At 41.6% G+C, this 23,412-nt stretch overlaps 1 protein-coding gene across 8 annotated transcripts in view; it reads right to left on the bottom strand.

The window, feature by feature from the left end:
* ELMO1 (engulfment and cell motility 1) overlaps nt 1-23,412 on the bottom strand; it is a 413,918-nt gene that overhangs the window by 85,561 nt on the left and 304,945 nt on the right. Inside the window, exon 1 of one of the 8 annotated variants that reach the window (XM_037890050.2) lies at nt 18,061-18,492. The exons of the other annotated variants lie outside the window; for them this stretch is intronic. The gene's annotated coding sequence lies outside the window, so the exon portion shown is untranslated. Of the gene's footprint in view, nt 1-18,060; nt 18,493-23,412 lie in introns of those variants that run through there. 8 annotated transcript variants of the gene reach the window in all.

Here is a 23,412-nt window from a genome sequence, read left to right as displayed (position 1 = left end):
ACCTGTTCACAGTCTTTACATATTACAGTGAGCTCACAGACTGTGGCTGGGATTAAGACGGGGAGGGTTTAAGATCAATGAAGCATTAAGGAGCAAAAGCAGCATTTTTCCATGAACAGTTTAAAGAATAAAAGATGAAGTGACTGTCAAGTCAGTGACCTCTGGAGCAAATACTAATGTAAGTAGGACATTATAAATATTGCAGTGTAAGATTTATGTAAATGAAAGGAGGTAACCAGTAAACAGGGACAACAGAAAACCACAATAAGGTCTTTCAGGAGAGTTCTTTGTTTTTGTTTTAATATTAATCATAATAAATTATTTTACTTAGACCAATGCTTAGTGGGGAGGGAAAGAAGGCGAGGTGCAACAAGGATACTTCTCTCCCACACTACATAATTTTCTCCTCAGAAGGGACCCACTCCTGTGGAATGGTTTTGGATTGCTATTGAATATTGTTTAAAAAGCACGTCAAAGCCACAACAGAGTATTTTCTGCTCTTACAAAAGGTCTCTATAAATTGCCCCAGGATAGATGTTAGAGAGCTCACAAGAAAGCCACTTTTCAAATGAATGGAACTGTGTACATGACTTTTATCTGTGTGTGAAGTGGGGATGTGGCATGTCAGTACATGCCTCTCGTAACAAAGCAGAGATGTCGAATTATGAACAATGGTGTTTCTACCACAAAAATTATAGAGCACACGAACCCCCTTTTCCTCCCTGCCATCTCTCTAGTCTCCTGTTCTAGGCATCTGTGGATGAATCAATTCTTACTATCTGCAGATCTGCTGCAGAGCACGTTATGTGGACCAACGAGTGTTTATGAAAGAAGATGCCCTCAATTCACACATCACCCACATAGCTTCCCAGTTTCTACCTTCCTAGGTTTCTTAACTCACTCACTCTCTTTAGAGAGTACAATCAAACTTTCTTTTAATAACAGAACAATTTCTTTCTAATCAGAAGGATCTCTGTAAGCAGAACTGGGACTTTCACACCACTTAACAGAATTTTGCTGCATTTGAATTCACTATTAGTGGATTCCACTCTCATGCCAGGTGGATAGAATTGGTCCCTTTCCGTGCTAGGAGGGCACAGCCGATGTTTGCTCCTGCTGCCTCAGAAAACAAAACCAAGCACCATTCCGAGCAGACTTTGCTGGTGAAGCAGGATCACAGACATTAAGACAGCTAATGATGTTAGAGATGGTGGCAGGAAGTACAATCCCCAAAGCGAAGAGATAAAGTCAGAGGTGAAAGTAAGCCGGTATGCCCCAGTACGGATACTGGTAAGAGCCGGTGCGCTGTACCAGGACCGGCTTTCCCAGATGGCAATTTAAAGCCCTGGGGTAGTGGTGGCGGGGCTCCGGCAGGGATTTAAAGGGCCCCGGAACTCCAGCTGCCGTTGCCACTACCGCCCCGGGCCTTTAAATCCCACCGGAGCCCTGCTGCCGAAGCCCTGGGGTAGCGGCGGCAGGGCTCCAGAGGGGATTTAAAGGGCCAGGGCAGTGTGGCTGCCAGAGCCCCAAGCCCTTTAAATCTCCGCCTGAGCCCTGCTGCCGAAGGCCTGGGGTAGTAGCGGCGGGGCTCTGGCGGGGATTTAAAGGGCCCTGGAGCTCCAGCTCCCGCTACCGCCCCGGGGCCCTTTAAATCCCCGCCTGAGCTCTGCTCCCCGAGCCCTGGGGTAGAGGCGGCATGGCTCTGGCGGGGATTTAAAGGGCCCCGGAGCTCCAGCTGCTGCTACCGCCCTGGGCCTTTAAATCCCCACTGGAGCCCTGCTGCCGAAGCCCTGAGGTAGCGGCGGCGGGGCTCCGGAGGGGATTTAAAGGGCTGGGGCAGTAGCGGCTGCCAGAGCCCCAAGCCCTTTAAATCCCCGCCTGAGACCTGCTGCCCTAGCCCTGGGGTAACTGTGGTGGGGCTCTGGCGGGGATTTAAAGGGCCCCAGAGCTCCAGCCCCCGCTACCGCCCTGGGCCTTTAAATCGCCACCAGAGCCCTGCTGCCGAAGCCCTGGGGTTTAAGGCCATGCCTCTTCCGGTTAAGGCCACACCTCTTCCGGCTGAGGCCAGGCCCCCCTGCTCAGGACTCCAGCGTATGGGTCAGTCTTCTAACTTACTTTCACCCCTGGATAAAGTCATAGTGATGGTAATGAGGAGCTACAGTACGCACTGACGGTGAGTAAAAGACAGTCCTGGACTAGAGCCCGAGTTATCTGGCGTGAATCTAGACCTTAAGGATTTGAACATCTTTGTTACTGGACTCCTCTCAAAATTGTTCAGTAGCAAATGACCCACTTTACTGGGACAACAGATGCTAACGTGGGCCTGGCACATTTTAACCTTTCCTAGCATTTTCAGTTTGCATACTGTGAATTATTTTTTTCTGCTAACATAGGGGCTTAGAACAATCTGAATGCTGCTGAGTAATATTTGGGCCAGAGTGGTAACAATTTGAAACCACGTCCTACAGTCCTGGGGTGACTGAGACACCACAGAGGTATGGCTTATGCTCTAATATCTGGACTAATTCAAAACCAGAGGCCAAGTTCCAAAGTTCATACTCAAGGACCATATAAAGCCATACATTTGAAAACCAAATTCCCATCAAAATCCTGCTTAAAAACAGATGGCACAATATGGCCAACGTTCATTGTTTCAATAAGGGTCGAGTTAAAATCTGAGCAAGGACCTTATTCCAGATGTGGCCCGAGCGGCTCTCTCTCAAGATGCCAAAAGCAATTGGGAGGAAGGATGATCCTGTGGTTAATTCACTGCATTGAGGCTTAGAGGGTGTGGGTCCAAAATTCTGGCTCTGCCACATTCTTCTTGGATTAACTTGTGGCAAGTCACTGAACCCTTCTTTGCCTCAGGTCCCCATTTTTACAGATGGGAATAATACTTCCTTTCTTCCACCCTTTATCGATTGGACTTATTTAGCTGGTGAGCTCTTTGCGGCAGGAATTATGTGTTTGCACAGTGCCTGGCAAAATGAGTCTCTGATCTCAGCTGCAGCCTCTACTATTACTTGCTTGGTTACTATAATATGAGTAATAATGAGAAGTCCACTTAAAACACTTCCCAGATCATTTTTTTTCTTTTCTAGAATGAAGCTGGTTTAGACCTGCAGATTGGCAAGAGAGGGTTCAACACCCCAAATATGCTACTCATCTGTTTACCTCTAAATCAGAAACAGAATGTTGAATGATTGCAGACTTGGCCAAGTGTTCCAATACAAAAGAACAGACAATTATTTAAACAAATCAAGATTCTCCTGAATCCATGGAAAACATATTAGACATTAATAAAGCCTTTGACAGCACATTTCATAGTCTACCGCTTTTTAAAGACATGGATACTATAGGTTGGCTGAATAATCAAACGGTTACACCAACAAACAGATGAAGGAGGTGCAGGAAAAGGAAAGAGAAAGAAGAGGAAAGGGTAAGATGAGGAGGAAGAAATCCAAGGGAGATATAATAAGGGTGTGCATTGTTTTATGGAAAGTTTGATGAAGGAGGTTATTTTAGTAGAGGTTTTCAGAGAACTAGGGTTACTGTGGGCCAGATTCTGACATCCTTACTCATGTTGAATAAATAGTACCTTATTCCACAAACAGCCACCGAGAAGTCAATGGCATTACTTGTGGACAAAGGTGCTACTACTAAGTGTAAGTAAATGTATCAGAACCTAGGCCCTTTTGTTCTGAATGCTTTGAAATCTAAAATGCAGAAAATTGCATGTGGCATTTCAACATTTTCTACAAGGGAGACTTCTAAATCACATGGTTTAATGCCCCCTCAGCTCCACCCCTACATCAGACAACATTCTTCTCCCTGGCGAAGTCTAAACGTTGGCAAAAAACGTAACTTCAAAGGGAGTAAACAATGAGCAATGAAAAACCCCCAAAGAAGCCAAAACAATCCAGCCGACCATATGGGTAGGAAACTGAGATTCTCATCCCCGGGCAAGATCCACCAGAGCAATGTGCTGTCCACTGGCAGAGGCAAAGGGGGTAATAAGGGGCTCAGTGCTCATTTGCAGCCATTTCTGACATACCTGTGCACCAGTGTGGAAAAGCTAAAAAGTGCAGAGCACCTGAAACTCCACTATTCTGAGAGAAGCAGACTGTGGGTCCACACTATGGAAGCATTTTTATTAGACACATATGTCGAAAGACAAAAGGAATCGTGGAAGCTCAGCACGTCTCGGGATCAGGCTCTGAGGGCTAAATTTTTATCTGGGGTAACTTCATTCTCTTCAGTGGAGTTGGAGTTGCACCAGGGATGAATTTGGCCCTGAGAAACAACCGCAAAAGGGTCAAGGGAGCATATGAGAACAGTAGAATGGCTCATAACTAAGAATAACCAAAGACCTATGTAAGCTTAGATTAGCTTGAATGTCTCCCTTCAGTAGCTGTCTTTAATAGAATCAGTGGGTGCCTGCAGTAACAGCCTCTCTCTGCTTTTCCTTCTCCTATACAGCAGCAGTCTGGTTCATCAAAGCAGGAGCTAATCTTCTATTTTACAATCTTAAATGAGTTTAATGTTATATAAGTCAATGTTTTAAGACCTTAAAATATAGCCCAAAAGATCTGGTTAAGCAACTAAGTACTTGGAGATTTGTTCACCCTTTTTCTCTTTTTAAACAAATTCTATAAATGTATCTTTTAGCTGGAGAATAATTACATTTTTATGAAGCTGCTTTATGTTTTCTAGCTAATTGTTTCAGTTGTAGGTTGGCAAGCAATGTGCATGTTCCAGAAAGATAAAGCTGTCAGGTTCTAAATGTAACGGTGTACTTCAGGCTTACCAATGAACAGCATCCATTACTACATCAGCTACTACCATTAGGTAGGAAAAAAAGGCTGGAAGTGCAGAAACCTCAAAGGTCTACAATTTTTCATGCTGACAGATCTCTTCTTCCCTGTTATATTTCCATCCTCTTCTTTCTTAAGCACCGTTACTTCACCAAAAAGCAAAAACAAAAAACAAAACTAAAAGAACTACAACCTGAGATGCAGTGCCTACTGGAAGTCAGTGGAAAACCTTCAAGAGCAAATCCTTATGATTACTTCCAAACTGCAGTGCTACACATTCGCTTTACCACCAGCCTAGGTACTAGTCATTTCAAAAGCCCAACACTCTACTAGGTGCCAGGTTAAACTACTCTCTATTTAAAGACCATGAAGAACAGTGTTGGCTCTTGATGAGACATACACCACTGACCACAGGGGGTTTGGATTATTGTGCTTGTAAATCGGTGGTTAAGTGTTCTGAATTACTACAAGATTACAAGCAGAGCAGATATAATTTCATTCAAGGGCTGAAGTGCTGTTGTCAGACAGTCAAACACACTTTGCTCACCATGTCTATCTACCCTGAAAAATGTACATCAAGTAGCAGAAATGTGTTCTGTTCCTTCTTCTTTTCTTTTTAAATGTACAACATAAACTTTGTATAAGAAAAAATCTTCAGAACTCTGTACTATTTTTAGCAGGGAAATAAAATGAGTTGAATGGCTGGTAAAAGGTCCTGTGTGGAAACTGTATTTTTTATCATTTTATTTATATTTTTGGCTGTATTTTATGCTCATTTTAACTGAGTTTCTTTTCAAAAGATGCTTTTAAAAAAAGATACCGCAGATTAGAAAAATGACCGCCTTGTTTAAGTTTGCAAAGGCAAGGTTTGATAAAAAATAACCTGTAAAAATAGAGATCTATACATTTTGGAGAAGTTTGCATTTCCAATGATAACCATGCATTTGTAGGGCAAAATAAAATGTACAGTATTAACAGATTATTTATAGCATTTAGATTGCATTTAATAAATGCCCTTTTTTCCTTATCTAGACTTACAAATCCAGATACCTTGATTGCCCTCTTCCCCCTTGTGAAGCATGATAGATCATTTTCACAGACTTCTACAATGGAGTTGGACATTTTAAAACTACAGTAAAAGCAGCTTCTGTCCCACGTGCTGCTCTTCCTTTCAAAGGTACCTTACCTACTTTGCTTAAAGGCTTGGTTCCGCAACCCTTTTTCATATTGGCTAGCACAGGGATAGGCAACCTATGGCACGCGTGCCAAAGGCGGCACACGAGCTGATTTTCAGTGGCACCCACACTGCCCGGGTCCTGGCCACCGGTCTGGGGGGCTCTGCATTTTAATGCAATTTTAAATGAAGCTTCTTAAACATTTTTAAAACCTTATTTACTTTACATACAACAATAGTTTAGTTATATATTATAGACTTATAGAAAGAGACCTTCTAAAAATGTTAAAATGTATTACTGGCACGCGAAATCTTAAATTAGAGTAAATAAATGAAGACTCGGCACACCGCTTCTGAAAGGTTGCCGACCCCTGGGCTAGCACTTCCCCCTGGGGGGAATCCCCTTGAGATCAATAAGACTGTTCGTGTGAGTAAATACTACTTAGCACAAGTAGAGATCATAGAATCTGGCACTAAGTAAGCAGTTCCTAGATAAAAATGAAAGCTGATTTATCCAATATTAACTTTATTTTGACACATCTGTGTCTCTTTTGTGGTATTCTTTAATCCATTAAACACTGCACAGTGAAACCACTGACTAAAAATGTCCACACAAGGGCTATTAACGTTGTTAATGTGATGGCTGTCATCTCGGCCTACACACCAGAGTTCAGTTAGAACCGGTGATCTCCAGAGCTAAAAGCATGAACTGCTATTGCTGGAGCTCAAAAGCCAGTGCTCCATAACTGGGCTCGTAACAGCCTCATGATCTGCTATACAAGTGGGAACAGATGGGGCACCTGGAACACACACTTATCAGGGGGTTACACGACCACTGGTTCAGTCAGAGTGGTGTTAAAAATGGCGGAAAGATTTTTTTAAAAAAATGTCCCTAGGCCTTTGAGGCTTTGCTTTAGTGATCATTATTTGTACCAGTTGATTCAAAGAACAAAAACCTCACGCTACTCTACTAGTATAGGCTGGAGGTCAGAGGAGTTCAGGTGCAGGCTTTCAGCAAGAGCTCTGCTCATTCATTATATACCAGAATTATTGCTTTTTTTAACCACCGACTCACGGTGAGCGCCTCAGAGTTTTCCTTTTGCTTTAACAGAAAGTGCAGTTTGACATTCGGCACCCAGCTGTCTGTTTTCCTCCACAGGACAAAATGCATTCGCTAAAGATTGTGGGTGAAATTCAGTCTCCACTGATGTCAATGGGAGCTTTGCTATTGACTTCAATGGGGCCAGCATTTCTTTCTGGGATTTTTGTTTTGTTTAGGCAACTCCAGAATCCATAATCTGACTCTGATGTGTGTAAGCACCGAAGTCTGCTGCAAAGATTGTGCTGCAAAGCACAAATGTTGTGATCTGGGCCTAGCTCCCAGAAAACCTACAGCACTCACCCTTCACTGATCCGCTGCAGCACCAGCCACACAGAAATGTTCCACTTGGATCTTTACTATCAGGAGACACAGTATACACCCTGATCCCCTACACACTCTCCCCTTACCAGAGTACCTGTGCCTTGGACACAAGTAATTTGCGCTGAAGTTATACAGGCACTTGTGGTGGCTAGAATACAAGTGCATGATCAAAAAGGGTCAGAATTCAGCTCCAGGTGTCTGCATATGCAAGAGAAGGTCATGATGAAATGTACACAATTCTACAATCACAAGAATTATACAGCTCAACCCTACAACAAAGAACAATCACCTCTGGGATCTTTAGTTCAATAATCCTTTTAAATCACAGCTCAGACTAACTTCTGGGACACGTAGCAGCAAATCCTTAGTGTTTAAATTTAAAAGTATATAATTAACTGTGGTGCTTTCTTATATTTTTCAGGATGCAAATCATCATACATTTCTCCTACTGAGAAAAATGAGTCTTATCTACTAGCCAATACTCTATATTGCCAAACAGTATTTAAAAAAGTGAATATTTCCTCCTGGGGTCAGGCCTCACAGCACATGCTCTGTAATCCTAAAAGCTGCCATACAACCAGCAATTTGTTTGTCTTACAAAATCAGTGACAAAGTGCTGGTGCTCAGGTTTGTACCACTACACTGCCTGATATTTGCTCCAGTGAAGAAATTTCTATTTAAAAGTCTTTGGCTTATTGCATAAATATATTAAAAAATCATAGTCATTAAATTCACAGGGCCTGATCCTTATTCAGGCAAAACTGTTACTAGCATCAATGAGAATTTTGTCTGAGCAATACTACAGATCAGGCCCACGCCTCTCAAATAATGGTAATCTTGCAAGCAAATTTGGGGTGATTTATAGGTTTGTGCAACATGTGAGAATCAATTATTTCATCAACCTTAAGTTCCACCCATGACCAGGCTATTCAATTAGAAACCAGCACAAGTCCACTGGTTGCAGCTGTAGAGGGGACCTACATTAAGAACACACTTATTTCACACCATGTTGTTGCCCTTTGGGTTTTTAGGTTAAATCAAACCTGGAACTCAAAAGGAAGACTCAGAGAGTGACAGCCAATAAGAATCAAAACAGAAGAAAACATTTGCACAACTACTATGAATGGAATCCAGAGAGTTTTGCAAAGTTCTACTAAATAGCTATCTAAAAATGGTTTATTATGGCATTTAAAGACAGAAAAATCCTGGGCCAAACTTCTACATATGACAGAGCCTCTCACTGTACCAAAAATCACTGTACCTGTGCATGCAAATTGGAACTTCTGGCTCAAACTGTGTTTGTGCATGTTACCTTATCTGTGTGAAAGAACAGCCATTTGCGTAGAAGGGTGGGAGTTTATGGGCATAACATACACCGTGTAGGGCTGCCAAGTTTGTTTGGTCATATTCCTGGAAGTTTCATCACATGACATAATCTTTAATTTAAAATTAATCTTTAATTCCTGGAGACTCCAGGACTGTTGGCTACCTTAGTTGGGTGCATCACTGGCAGTTTGACCAGACAATGAAGTAGCAAAAACTAAGGGGAAAATCTTGGTCTCTTCTCTGTGGATGTGGAGAACCTTCTTTGTAGCCAATCCACTTCACTGATAATAGGGGAAAGGAGCCTCTCAGGTAAAGGGGTAGAGCCAGAGGTGAGGTCAGTAAATCTCTTTCTTCCCTGCCAGAGGGCAAAGTGAGTGCCACAGAGGCTACTCTACTCATTAAATTGGAGGACTGGCCAAGGAGTAGCTTTGCTCGTGCCCTGTGGCCAGTGGGAGAAGATTCTTTCACCCACTGTGTTCCCCAACATCCAGCTGAGTTAACTCAAGCTAGATGCTGGGGAGAGAATTTTGCCCTAGGTGACTAAAATTCCCCTCTGAAAATATTTGGGACAGTATCTATAGCGCACATTGCTTCCTCCTTCATACTATCTCACTGCCTGCTAAAGGATACTGAAACCAAAACCAAAGAGCTAGATTGTGGTGTGGGTGTAAGGGGGGCATATTACACATTTATAGAAGAACACAAGAATGGCCATACTGGGTCAGACAAAGGTCCTTCTAGCCCAGTATTCTGTCTTCCAACAGTGGCCGATGCCAAGTGCTTCAGAGGGAATGAACAGAACAGATAATCATCAAGTGATCCATCCTCTGTCGCCCATTCCCAGGTTCTGGCAAACAGAAGCTAGGGACACCATCCTTGCCCATCCTGGCAAATAGTCATTGATGGACCTATTCTTTATCAATGTATCTAGTTCTTTTTTGAACCCTGTTATAATCTTGGCCTTGACAACATCCTCTGGCAAAGAGTTCCATAGATTGACTGTGCAGTGTGTGAAGAAACCCTTCCTTTTGTGCATTTTAAACCTACTGCCTATTAATTTCATTTGGTGACCCCCTAGTTCTTCTGTTATGAAGAGGAGTAAATAACACTTCCTTATTTACTTTCTACACACCACTCATGATTTTATAGACCTCTATCATATCCCCCCGCCCCTTAGTTATCCCTTTTCCAGGATGAAAAGTCCCAGTCTTATTAATTTCTCCTCATTACAGAAGCCGTTCCATAACCCTAATTATTTTTGTTTCCCTTTTCTGTACCTTTTCAAATTCCATGATATCTTTTTTATGATGGGGCAACCACTTCTGCACACAGTATTCAAGATGTGGACGTACCATGGATTTATATAGAGGCAATATGATATTTTCCATCTTATTATCTATCCCTTTCTTAATGATTCCCAACATTCTGTTAGCTTTTTTGACTGCCACTGCACATTGAGTGGATGTTTTCAGAGAACAATCCACGACTCCAAGATCTCTTTCTTAAATGGTAACAGCTAATTTAGACCCCATCATTTTATATGTATAGTTGGGATTATGTTTTCTAATGTGCATTACTTTGCATTTATCCGCATTGAATTTAATCTGCCATTTTGTTGCACCAGTCACCCAGTTTATACTCCCTTGAGTATAAACTTAACTTCCTACACATTGGGATAAGCAAGCTCTGCAGTGTTGCTTTGTCCCCCTCTCACACAGGTGGGCAAGAAAGGTTGGGAGCGGATGGAGCCTCGACTCCATCCTCAAATGCGTGCAGTGGTTTAGTTACATCGGTGCTTTAGGAAGCATGCGCTGTGACTGGTATAGACCCATCACAGGTCACTACCTCCCCAGAGCAGCAGGGAAACTGTGGGAGGTGGGGGTGGGGGGAAGACTGTGACTCTCTTTACTGTAGGTTAGATCACAAATCAATGATCCAGCACAAAGATAGCATCAGAGTGTTATCACAGTAAAATTTCGAAGAATATCTAAAACCTTTCATTGTTTTTTTTTTTTTTCAATTCTGCAAAATTACCTTGGTGAGGCTAAGAAAGAAACACTGTCACATCAGCTGTATCTTACCCTGAAGCTACTCCATTAATTCTTAGCATCCGTGGATGTATTCTTTTTATAAGTGTGAATCCATTCAAATCTTTTCACCATCTCCCCCACTTTTAGCCATTCATTACCGTGGGCGCCAGTATAAAATGGCAATGCTACAGACATGGTTTCTAATTTTCTTTTTATCAGTCATAATGGTGTCTGGGTAGAAACCTTTTCTGAAGTGCAAATTGGAAGTGGATCCATAGGTCAGGCTGCAAGGTTATTTATATTCAAAAACCTCCCTTGAAAAACCTTTTGTGCGGCATCAAACATGCTTTAGGAGGTGGATCTTGAAACATATACCTGTAAAAGCTTTTCTCAGCATGATGTTTCACATTATGAGGCAACTAAAGTACAAAAAGAAATGAAGATGACTAGACTGTGGTTCCTAGCTATATAATGAGCACTTTCTTCACTACAACAATAGCACTCACAAATGCAGTCCACCAATTCAGATTCAAAGTACATTGTTTGACACATTAATTTGACACTGAACTAATATTAATCTTCTTTTTATCACAGTACAAGATTGAATTAGCACAATACAGTAGAGCCTTGACTTTCCAAATCCAAGCTAACCAAAGTTCTTGATTATCTGAAAGTCACACATGTTGTATCCACCGTAGGGTTGACTTTGGCATGTTTTTATAGGCATTACACTTTATGCACTGAATTCATAAAATGGATGAGCCTGCCAGAGTTCATACTGTAAAGTCTGCAGGAAAAGGGCTTTCTCTTGCAGAGTTTACAAGCTCTGAAGCCTCTCCCACTGAGCTTATAAACTCTGCAGGTTACTGGCACCCAGGACTACTGCTTATCCACCACTTTGCTTTTCTAAATGAACGTCATGGCCCTCATTATTTGGGGGGGATAACTGAATCTTTATTATAAGTGAATGTGTATACTGCACTCGGAAGTGTTGTAAAAAGGGAAATAATGCTATCAGTTTATCTCAGGTACTTATATGACCCCCATTACTAGAAAAGGTTCTTCAGCCTAGGTCTCCTGTATTTTAGGCTACTGTCCTCACTGATAAATCACTCTTCCTCTCATACAAGGGGACGATTGCTGCTGCTTTGCCAGCTATGGCAGTATTTGCCAACTGTAGGCATAGCCCCTCAGGGAAAGGAGGGAGGGCACTAGATGGTGGAAGGTAGGGCAGAAAAGAGGATCGATATTGGTGAGGAAAGCTGTAGGTCCCCAGAATCACCCCCCTTCCCTACAGACACTGCAAACATGCTGCCACATCAGCAAGGAAAGCAGATGGAAGCTCCCAGACAGTTACCCAATGTCCTGATATCACTTCCAGGAGAGGGGGAACTAATATAAAGATGGCTACTCTGCTTGATGCTGTTACTACTGTTGTCCCCTCCCCACCAAAGAGCAGCATTTCCAGTTGGTGGGGGGTACCTCTTACACTAAGATTGTTCTATACACTGACATCTTCTCTTTGCTGCCATCCATCGTAGCCTCTGGGAACCTCAGGACGGGATAGGAAAGCTCTAACATTTAAGGCTCCGCTGTATGCTAGTGATGCCTGCTGCCGTCCATCACAGTCCCCTCAAGAATGCCAGTGCTGGTTGTGAGGACGGAAAGAGGAGAATGTTATATGTTGGAAGATGCATTTTGTGGATGGCTGTGGCTTTATTTTATTATTTCGTATATTATTAATTTCTTGATTCTTATTATTATTTAGAAGGGGCTGTGGTTTGATTTTTGGTGTTTCTGGATCATTGTAGGAGGTGAGGGGAAAAGAGCATTTTTCTTTTTGTACCAAGAATCTGACTCCATACATTCTCTCTCTCTCTCTCTCTCTCATGTGAATGGGGTTTGGGATGGGCCTTTGGGTGATTTTTTTTAAATGTTGGTGTTTGATGTGTCAGCAGCTGGGATTAACTGGCCAAATCTCTTTGTGAATTAGTGGGATGCCAAAGGGAGTGGGGCTGACCCAGTGGAGATATTCTTTGCCTTCCCATCGTAAGTACATTTTTTAAAGGATCAGATGCATGGTATGCTTATTGAGGAAGGTGGCCCAGGGAAGTCACTGCACACTTCTAAGATGACCATAGATCAGTTAGGCCACCACACAGCACTGAAGGCATTTTTATGTTGATCGAAAAGAAGGTACCAAGTTGACTGTCCACTAGATATGGGCATAATCAAACAGACCTGGTAATGGTTATTGGGGTCATTCTGGATGAGTCTTACAAGGAGGTGATAGATGAATTGTTTTTGCAGCCTCCCTACCTCCCCAAACCCTCAAAGAACCCACTTCTGTTCTCATGGTGGTATAAATGAGAAGTAGTTCAACTGAAATTGATGAATTTACACCACTGTAAAACCTGTGTCAGAATGGGAATCAGGCCCTAGCTGTAAGAGAGAAAGTGGGTGACCCGACTAGAACTCGAACATGTATGTTTATACTACACAGTTCCAAATCATTCTGATTTGTATTGTCAGGCTTGCTTTTAAACCGTCAGGATTTAAGATCTTTGTAATTGAGAACAGTCAAAAGTGATCTTTTCAGAAAAAAAAATTAAGTGGATACAATAAAATTAAAACACTGGGATGGTTAAGCGTGCTTCTAAAGTTCTATGCTAAGCTGCACTCTAATTGCAAATGACATATGTGAGGTAAGGAACACGTGACTAGACCATTCCTGAACAACTGCCAAAAATCTTTTTGCATGTCACCTAGAGCTTTAAGACAATGCAGGAACAATGGCAGCTCTGTAAAATCTGCCAGAGTTGACAGTTCCTATTGTTCAGAAAACTTTTGTGAAGCATAGACGTTTTCTAGATTAATGCTGCAAAATGCTGAACAAAATGGGCGTCAAGCTAATCAATGGGCTTTGGTGATTCAATCTTTTGTTTTCTTGCTGTTCCATTTTCATTCTGTGCTGACTATTTCTCTGTGAGTGCGTGTGTACACTTGCACCTGTGTGCAAACACTATACAAGGTGTACTTGCGTGTTTGGAAAGAAAGGAGAAGAGGAATCTCTCTGTTATTGGGCCAGTATTTGAATTTGGACACGTCTTCTAAGGTCCTCTCTCTCTCTCTTTTTTTTTTTTAAACTGTAAATTAACTTTTCCTTAAAAACTTAATTTTTACCACAACAGTAAACAAAAAATAGAACCTGCTTTGATTTGAGGTTATCATCCATGGCAGTTTTATTCAAAGTAATCTGTGATTTTATCTTTCCCACTACTACCTGGCAAATGGAATTTGGCTTTACAAACAAGGCGTGTCAACTTATTTGATTAATAGGGTGAAAATAAACATGAGGTAGGCAAAAGGATGACACTGGTGGTTTTAGCATCAATGCAGTGAACAGTTCACCTGGGTTGGCAATGGCTACAGTGTTTCCACGGAAGTGAAATGAGGGTTATGTTCCAGGGAAAAATGAAATACTCCAATTAAATATCTTTAACTGTGTAAAAATATACAGAAACTGTGTAAAACCTGCAGCCATCTGCTCTACTGTTTCTCTGTTAAAGGAAGCATCCCTTCTAGCCTTCTGCTGTATTTGCCCAGTAAAGATTAATGTTATGTAAATGAGGCTCTCCAAGTGTACTACGAACCACAGAGAAATAGTTAACACAGTAAATGCACATATCTGAAGGCAAGTCGTGTCAAGTCAACAGCTAGGAGCAATTTACTGTACAATGTCTACTCCATTTGGTTTTGTATGTATTTTACTGTGTTCTTCTTGATGCAGGAAAGGGGAAACAATTAGAGGTCTTTGCAATAAGGTCTTACAGCTTATCTCCCAAGAAAAATGTAAGCAAAAAATGTGGGCCAGACTCACAGCTGGTGGAAACTGGTGTAGCTCCACTGAAAACATTTTTTAAAAGACACAGGAGCCCACTGAACAGTGTTTTCCAAGTCTACCCAGGAAATTAAAGCTACCCCAAGATGGCATCCTTCAGCACTATATGTCCTGATTGCTGCCAACATGCCACAATCCTCAGTGAAGTCCACCTGCTCTTCTGTTGCTGGAATCCTTATTGTCTGTGACTCTGACATTGGTTGCTTAGAGTCTAATATGCAGAATGCCTCTACTGACTGTAAACAAGTGTTCTGTATACCATAAGGCCAAAAAGCTACTTCAAAATGTGTCTTTAATTGCAGCACTGATTTTTCTAACTCAGCCACCACAGTGAGTTGAAGTCATAAGATAGACTGTTATGATCCACTACCCAAAGCTTAGCAATTAAAGGCTCTCTCTCCCCACCCCTTCCTTTTATCTGCTAATGTATCGGGATAGACAAGTAAACAAATCCCTTCAAACAAGGTTATAGGAGATATAGGAATTCTGTCAGTCAAATAGTATTTGGTTAATGATAGTGACTGTACTTGACACATTTATATTCTGTTTGAACTACATTTGTGAAGCATTAGCAAGAATTCAGATAACGTCTTAGCACTATAATAACCTTACAATATATCTCTCTAACCCAAATATTATCAGTCTTAAGACACAGCAGAAAGTAGAAAGCTTTGTTTTATGGAATTTAAGTGTGTATTTCAGTGCCTGTGAAAGGTGGTCAGAAGGACAGCTCTGGAAATTACAGCACAGAGAGGTAAACTCCAGGCACTACACCCAGCTGTCCTTCCAATCAGACAGGCCAAACCTGTGAAAAAAACGCAGAAATTGGGCTTGTTTTTGGTTTAATTGGCTTGAGAGTTGCTTGTTGGCTAGTTTTTGGCTTGTAGCTTGTTTGGCTTGTAGCTTGTTGCTTCTTTTTTTTGACCGACTCCCAGCAAGCAGGGGCAAGGGGCGAGGGGGAGCAAGCAGGGGTAAGGGGCAAGAAGAAGAGAGAGTCAGGGGTGCACAGCTGGCCCACCACATCCCAGACTGCATGCCGGGGGGATCTAGTCATGTAGAGTGTTGGGGTTCTTAGGGATTGGCTTGTTTTGGCCTTGTTTTTAAATGGGACTAGCTTGATTTTTGGCTTATTGTTAAAGTCGGGGTGCTTATTTACCGCGTGAAAGTTGGCAACTGTGCTTCCAATGTGTCTCAGCCCTGACACAGAGGGACCACCTCTAAGATTGCGAGTGAGCACCTCTCTCTGCTTAGGCTGTCATCTGTGGTGATGTTTTTAGTGATGAATAAGCTGCCTGGTAGCATAGCAGATACACTATTATCTCCTTTCAAGGATTTAGTTTTCATCACTTCATGCCATTTAGCACTGAGGGGAAATTTCCCCATAATAGACAATGGTTGCAAACATATCATCTCTCTTCTTTGCAAAGATCAGGAAAGTGACTTTGTAGTGAAACTGTCACAGAATATCTGGGGACACTATTTTAATAAAAGATGCCACAAGGATCACTGGTAAATGTAGAAAGCAGTGACCAATACTGTAGTGATCACAAACAGCAAGAATTCAAACTTAACCTATGGTCTTCTGGAATTAGCAATGAATTGTGTTAAATGTTCACAAATAATTAGAAGAGCCAACTCCACCTTTCATTAAGAGACATTTTGACTGTAGTAATATAAATGGAATCCTACATTCTATATTTAAAAAAAAATCATTTTTAATCAGAGAGTTCTTGAAAATCACACACACAAATTCCTTTTCCAGCCACAACATCCTAACCAGGCTCTATTTCAGGAGCGGACAAACTGTGGCTCTTTTACCATAAAAATGCGGCTCGTTGAGCCCCCCATTCCCTCCCCCCCCATTCTCCACCTACCAGACTGTGGGGGGCAGGGGAAGCTCAGGACCTCTGCCTTGCAGTGGGATGGTGCAGTAGGGGCTTCTGCCCAGTGGGAAGGTGTGTCTCAGGGCTTCTGCCCAGCGAGGAGGGGGTCTTGGGGCTTCAGCCCTGCGTGGCGCACCTGCCAGGGCTCGGGCTTCAGCAGGAGCAGGGCTGACGCTTCAACCCCCGGCTCCCAGCAGGTGTGCCCTGGCTCTCAAACTTCTGAAGATTGTCGTATGTGTCTCAGAGGGCCAGTAAGTTTGGTCACTCCTGCTCTATTCCTTGCACGGAAGGAATGAGTCTTGTATAGTACCTCTGCCTGCCACAATATGTGAGGAAATATCTAGAGAGAAAAACTGTTCAGTTTAGCAGTGTCTGAAAAGGAGACTCTTGGGATGAAATTTTCAGGCAGCAGTGTAGCACGTTAGATCTTAGTTCTTAGCATTGGGAAAGGAAATTGTGTGCTTAACTCCTCACGTGCACACACCATACTGAAAATGGACCCCTAGAAGCAACCTCATTCTGCATTTACATTAGGGTTGGTTATGATAACTCCCAAAGAGCATGGCCAGATGTAGCCACAAAGGAAAACTCTCCTATGTGACCCAGATAAATGAACTGCGCACTGTGAGAGTCATCCAAGAGCTTTGAGCAGCAAAGCTCTCAGTCCAACGAGAAGTACCTGATCAAATAGAAACAAGAATGGGTCAAATTCATGGCTGGTGTAACTCCACTGACTTCAACGGACTGATGAATTTGCCCCACTGACCCTAACTGTGCAGCATCTACTTAACAGGAGCTAAACTGACGAGTCACAAGAGACAGGAGAATCAAGTTCCAATGTATGCCCCCTCCTGAGGAAAGGAGGGAACTCTCTGTGCTTGCCCTGCACTCACCTGCTTAGTGAAGAAACAAAGGGCTCCTTCCTGTCTCAGAGCTTAAAAACAGAAGAGAGCTTGCTGCTGAAATTAATTTTTAAAAATAACTGAAATAAAGGGCAGTGAAGGCATGATTCACTATGTTGAGAACAGTGATGGATGATCAACAACTAATGATTGTTTTCGGCTGGATGTCTGAACTAGTGCCTTACAAATTATTATAATAATGTGCCTGCCGACAATACAACGTTGGTGACCACACAGGTGCAGCTCCTACTTTTGCGCCTGCAGTTTTCTGTAGTTTGGTATAAGAGATTCACTTTCTTTATTAAAAGAGAGAAACAGTCTGAATTACCTAGCAAAATATAAAACCCTTCCACATACTAATCCTAATTAGGCTAACCGATAACCCAAGGCAGTACAAACAGCTAATAGATAACTACTGTACGTCTGATGTCTAGAGACATTAATAAAACCGTATCTATCTAGATGTGAAACGAACACACAAAAAGCCCCTCTTTGTGCTATTTACAGTTGTTGCTAATCTGCCTTCCTCTTTCTTGGCGGATAAACTATTTATTGATCTGTTCTCAGACTGAAATAGCAGGATAAGTATACACAGAGATTTACTTACAGAGATCCTGTAGTTCCATCGTTCCCGATGACAAATTTGCCTCCTATACTATAGCAAGGAAATGACTTAATGCTTTCTATGGAAGGAAAAACGTGCTTCAATAGCAGATGGTCTCCGATGAAGCTCTTTAATGAGATCCGTTTTCAGTTTAGCTATGTGACAGGAGACCCCCTCCTTTGCACACCTTTGCCTGGTGTATACCTCAAGTCCAAAAGAATAAGCATGTAGCTTTGCTTATGTTTAGAGTGCTGGAAACGAATTGTGCTCCAATTGGCAAGAACATAGGAAACAGCAGCCAATCACAGCGAACCTCCATTTCAGGGAAACTCCTGCCCATTTATTTAGCATCTTCAGACACTATATTTTCTAGGAAGAGCGCCTCACTTCTAGTATCATAGAGAGAAAAATAATAGCTCCCTGTCTCTGTATCTCCCACTCCGTCAGCCCTCCTGCTATTTTTTAGGGCCTGGCAATTGTCTAGGGAGAGTTCAGACTCATATCCAGCTTCCACCTTGCTGGGAGAAGAGGAGGGGAGAGCGCCTGAGCTTAACAATTACTGATTCCATCACCATGGAAACAGACTGGATGCAGCGAGCTAGATTTGTGTAGAACATCTGCTGCCAGACTCATAATCAACTGCAATCTCATCTTTTTTCCACTCTCACTATTTATTTGATTGAGAGTTTGCTTTCTCCTTACATGTATGCTGGGAAAACACATACACATAGTTGCTTTCTCTTTACATACACACAATGTTAACGCATACATGCACATATAGACACAGACATATATTTGCTTCGCGTCTACCAACATACCATGAGAACATGCACATACATATACGGATGTGCACACATACATATATGTATGTGATGTGTACTGGCATGCCATCATGTACATATACACTGAGAGATAGACACATCTCTAGCCAGACAGGATTGCTTAAATATGTATACATAGATTGCTGATCTTAATGGTATTTTGGGTTTGATTATTCATTCTATCAATCACAGGACAAAAATAGATGTACAGGCTATGAAAATGTTAGATTTAGCTTCCCAGCTCTTCTGTGGGCCCCAGGAAATACATTACTGTGAAACTCACATGCAAACCCAAACCAAGAGGATCTACAACCTGATCCTGGGCAATTTATTTCTACTGCACAACTTTCTGAAATAACATTATTTTATTAGTGGTTTATAGGCACCTGTATGCCTCTTTTAATGATCGGCTCCCCAAATGGTCTTTAACATCCCCTACCTTAGCCCCCAAGTCTTGACTCCAGGTTCAGACTCACCTACCAACTACAACTAAATAGGGTTCATGTTCAACTGTCAACAGGAAAAACCTTCATCTGCCACGTGGATTGCAATTCAGAAATGTGGGTGACTCCTATCCAGCCCTGACAGCAGAAGGAGTAAGCATTGCCTGATTTGGGGAAGTAAAGTGGGGGATGCAATGGGGAAAAAAAAGAGGAATAATGGTCCAGTGGTCACTAGCCTGAGACTCAGGAGGCTTGGATTCAACGTTCTAACCACTAACTTCTGCGTGACCTTAGGCAAGACACTTAGCCTTTACATGCTGAGTTACTGAGTCTGTAAAATGGGAATAGCAGCCCTGCTATACCTTACAGGGGTGTTGCAAGGATTAAATATTGTAAAGTGCCTAGACACTATGGTAATGGGGACCATATAAATACCTCAGCTACACAGAAAGGGATACACCTCTCTGCCAAAATATCTACGTGAATGTGTTTGAACTTACTAAATAGAGAACAAGAAGGAAGTGGCCTGTTATTTGGAAAAAAAAATACTCAAGTATTCTACAGAACCACTCTATTAAGTATTATAAATGGCCATGTTTAAGAATCATCCGTGCTCACGTCACTAGGCTGCAAAGCTGGCACATAAGCATTCATTTTAGAGAAAACAAATGCTTTTTTAATCATGCACAACAAACTGGATTTCCTATGGATTAGGAGCAACTTTTCACATTTCATTACCTTTTCCCAGCTTTTGTTTTACTAGATATTTAAAATAATGCTGTCAGCCACTTTCTTGAGAGTGAATATCTTTATAAATCATTATCCAGCACTCCTGTCATTTATGGTCGCTCTTTTAGTTTTGAAACATTAAATTGCAGAAGGCAGCCAATTTGCATTTTGGGGGAGGGAAGGGCTAATTTATAGCCAGATTTGCTAACCAACAGGGTGTGCTGAAAAAGCCATCTTTATTTCTCCAGGCATTTGGAAAGAGGTTAGTTTGAGGGCAAGGGAAATAATGTGAAAGGTTTATCTTATTTATATGCAAGCAAATGTACACAAGCATTGCAATTGTTTATTTTGTTATTTGTTGTTGTGCTTTATGGACTATGTGGATTTAAAGCTTTGTTACCACTAAGAGCTTAGGATAGCTACACAGAATAGAAACAAACAAACAAATAAATAAACATAAAATAAAATGCAATTGGACACAGAAGGATCATCTGTCACAGTCCCAGTGAGCCTCTGCATAGTATTTTGCTTTTAAGGCAATATTAAATTGGAGAATTTTCTAATCAGATGAATAGTTCTTTTTACCAGTACTGTGGTATGATATACAGAGTACAAGACCATTCATTCATGCTCAGTTTGCTTAACAAACCACCATCACAGGCAAATATAATGATCAATATTGTTTTGAAGTATAGGGTGAACCCTCCTTTAGCCTCAGTTTCCATACTCCTTGGTCGTCTCCCCAATCCAACTGATTTCAGGGTAATGAGAAGAAAGAGCATCACTGATTAAGGCGCTAGACTGGAACTCAGGAGATCCATGTTCAAGCCCTTCTGCGAGCTTGTGTAAGTCACTTTGACTGTCTGGCATCTCAGCTTCCTTCTCTGTAAAATGAGGATAATAGCACTTCCCTTCCTTACAAGCATGTTTTGAGGATAAATACATAAGATTATGATGTGCTCAGATACTATAGTAAAGGGAAGCCATATAAGCACTGGTGACAGATGAACTATGAGGGCTCCAGGGATGCAAGACCAGACCCCTGGACCTATGCAGAACAGGCCCATACAAAAATTAAGGTGAATTCATCAAGTCAAGCAGACACAGCAAACGGAAGCTGGGGAAGATGTTTTGTAGGTAGGAAGGAGTGCAATTCGAGAACAGCTACTCTTGGCATTCTCCCCACAAGATTGTGGATTTCCAAGTGAAAATTCACATGGAAGTCACTGCATGTTGACTCAGCAGTAATTATCATTAGTATTGTCTTACCACGTTACAAGAGCAGGTCAGTACAATCAAGGGCATTACATCTCCAATTGGTGCTAGATGATGTTTGGAGCCTATATGGCCTCACAAAGAAGATAGACACTACTGAGATGGTGTCTGCACAGACTTCCAACAGAGTCACAGCAGCTGTTGGTTCTCTGTGGTGACAAAAGCTCCTTCTTTTCAATGGGATGATTAGTTGATAACTCTGCAAATACTGGGTGAATGTTTTGCCCACCCAATAGTCTATTTGCAAGGGTGAAGTATTCATTCTAGAGGCAAACCCATATCTTTCTTTTGAGTCTCTACTCCCTCACGCAAGCATTAATAACTAGGGCCACAGAAAATATTTAAAAACATATCAAAAACCTTCAAGTCTGATGATTTTTCATTCAGTTTGATTTAATGACTTTTTCTCCAAATTCATAAAAAAAATGAATTTTTCTCTCTTGAATTTTTTTACTAAAATTTTTTCCACACTTTTGATACTGTTTTTTACATAGAAATATGTGAGCTATCCCACAAAAAGCCAATATCGGAAATTTTACACACACAACATAGATTAGATATAGGGTGACCAGATGTCCCGTTTTTAAAGGGACAGTCCCGTTTTTTGGGACTCTTTCTTATATAGGCGCCTATTACCCCCCCATCCCCTGTCCTGTTTTTTCACAGTTGCTATCTGGTCACCCTAATTAGATGGATAGATAGATCTGATGGATGGATAGATAGATAGATAGGATAGTATTTTAAGTTATATATCACATACATTGCCTCCAGACAGATGTACAGTGTGATCTGTAGTAGCACTGAGAAAAAAATAAGATGCACATTGTGTGTGTGTGTGTGTGTACACCCCTTGGTAAATAAAATTAGCCAGGTCTACAACCATAGCGCCCAGTGAAGTCAGAGGGAAATGCAGAGGCACAGAGCATTTAATACTCAAGCCTATTGTAAGGAGATATGATTTGCTGTTTGGAGCACACAGCACTTTCCCTATTGAGATAGAATCTCCCTTATGCGGTATCCTCTTGCTCAAATGTACGTCTCCTGGAGATTAATGTATTTATAATTTGAGGAGTATGTAAGACTGCTCCTGCATCACTGGGCCTACACACCCCTTCCTCCAGTTTGCTCAGTTGTTGCATCTTATATATCTCTATCTTGCTTAAAGTGCAGCCTGTGGGTCAAATGTAGCCTACAGAATTGTACAATGCAGCCCTGATCCCCATACTGAGATGTGAGCCAAAGAGACTAATTTTTCAGCATGTGGTACTTCATCTTTATCAGAGCTGCTTTCCTTTGAGATGCAGGGGCTTCTAGCCTCCATGTGGTGCACCTCCATATTAAACAAGAATTCCGCTAGTTTTATACAAATAAAGCTTGACCTTTGGCTCCTGAGACGTTGGGCAATATCTGGAGAAATACACACCTGGTCTGTCTAGTAATGCTAGGATTGCAATGCTCTTTCATCTTCTCTGACAACTGAGGTCCTTCAACTCAGCAGAACATAGCACAGAAATCAATTATGCAGTGGCTGGGGAAACTGGCAAGATCATCTGTTAAGTCTTTTCCACCTCTAATGTCTATGGTTTATATGAAAGCTGGGATGTCGGCAGCAGGTGGGCTGGAGAGTCATGACTTTGGGGTTCCAGTTCCAATTCCAATGCTAACTCATTGAGACACTGAGGGCAAGTCACTTCACCTCAACACCTCTGTAAAATGGACTACTACTACTTTACTCACTAAAAAAGGGCTTGTGTGGATTTATTAATGTCTGCAAAGTTCAGATATCTATTAATAAAAATAAAAAATGAAAAATCATAAACTACAGATATTAATATGCATAACAACAATTAAAATAATAGCGGAAGTTTTCAATTATGCTTGGCCAATGCAATAAGCAGCAAATATACCCTTCAACTTTTATAATTTGTTGACGTCACATTCCTCTATAAACATGTGGTTTCACTACTTAGGATCTCTTTTGCAAGATGATTCCTATGTAACAGGAGTAGGAAATGAACAGACTTGAAGAAATAAATACACCAGCTATCAAGCTGAACCAAAATATGTACATGGGAAAACAAAAATGA

The sequence above is a fragment of the Chelonia mydas genome, chromosome 2 (genome assembly GCF_015237465.2).
Source record: "Chelonia mydas isolate rCheMyd1 chromosome 2, rCheMyd1.pri.v2, whole genome shotgun sequence".
Taxonomy (NCBI): domain Eukaryota; kingdom Metazoa; phylum Chordata; order Testudines; family Cheloniidae; genus Chelonia; species Chelonia mydas.
Note: the sequence above shows the minus strand (reverse complement) of the source record. Positions and strands in the feature narration are given on the sequence as shown.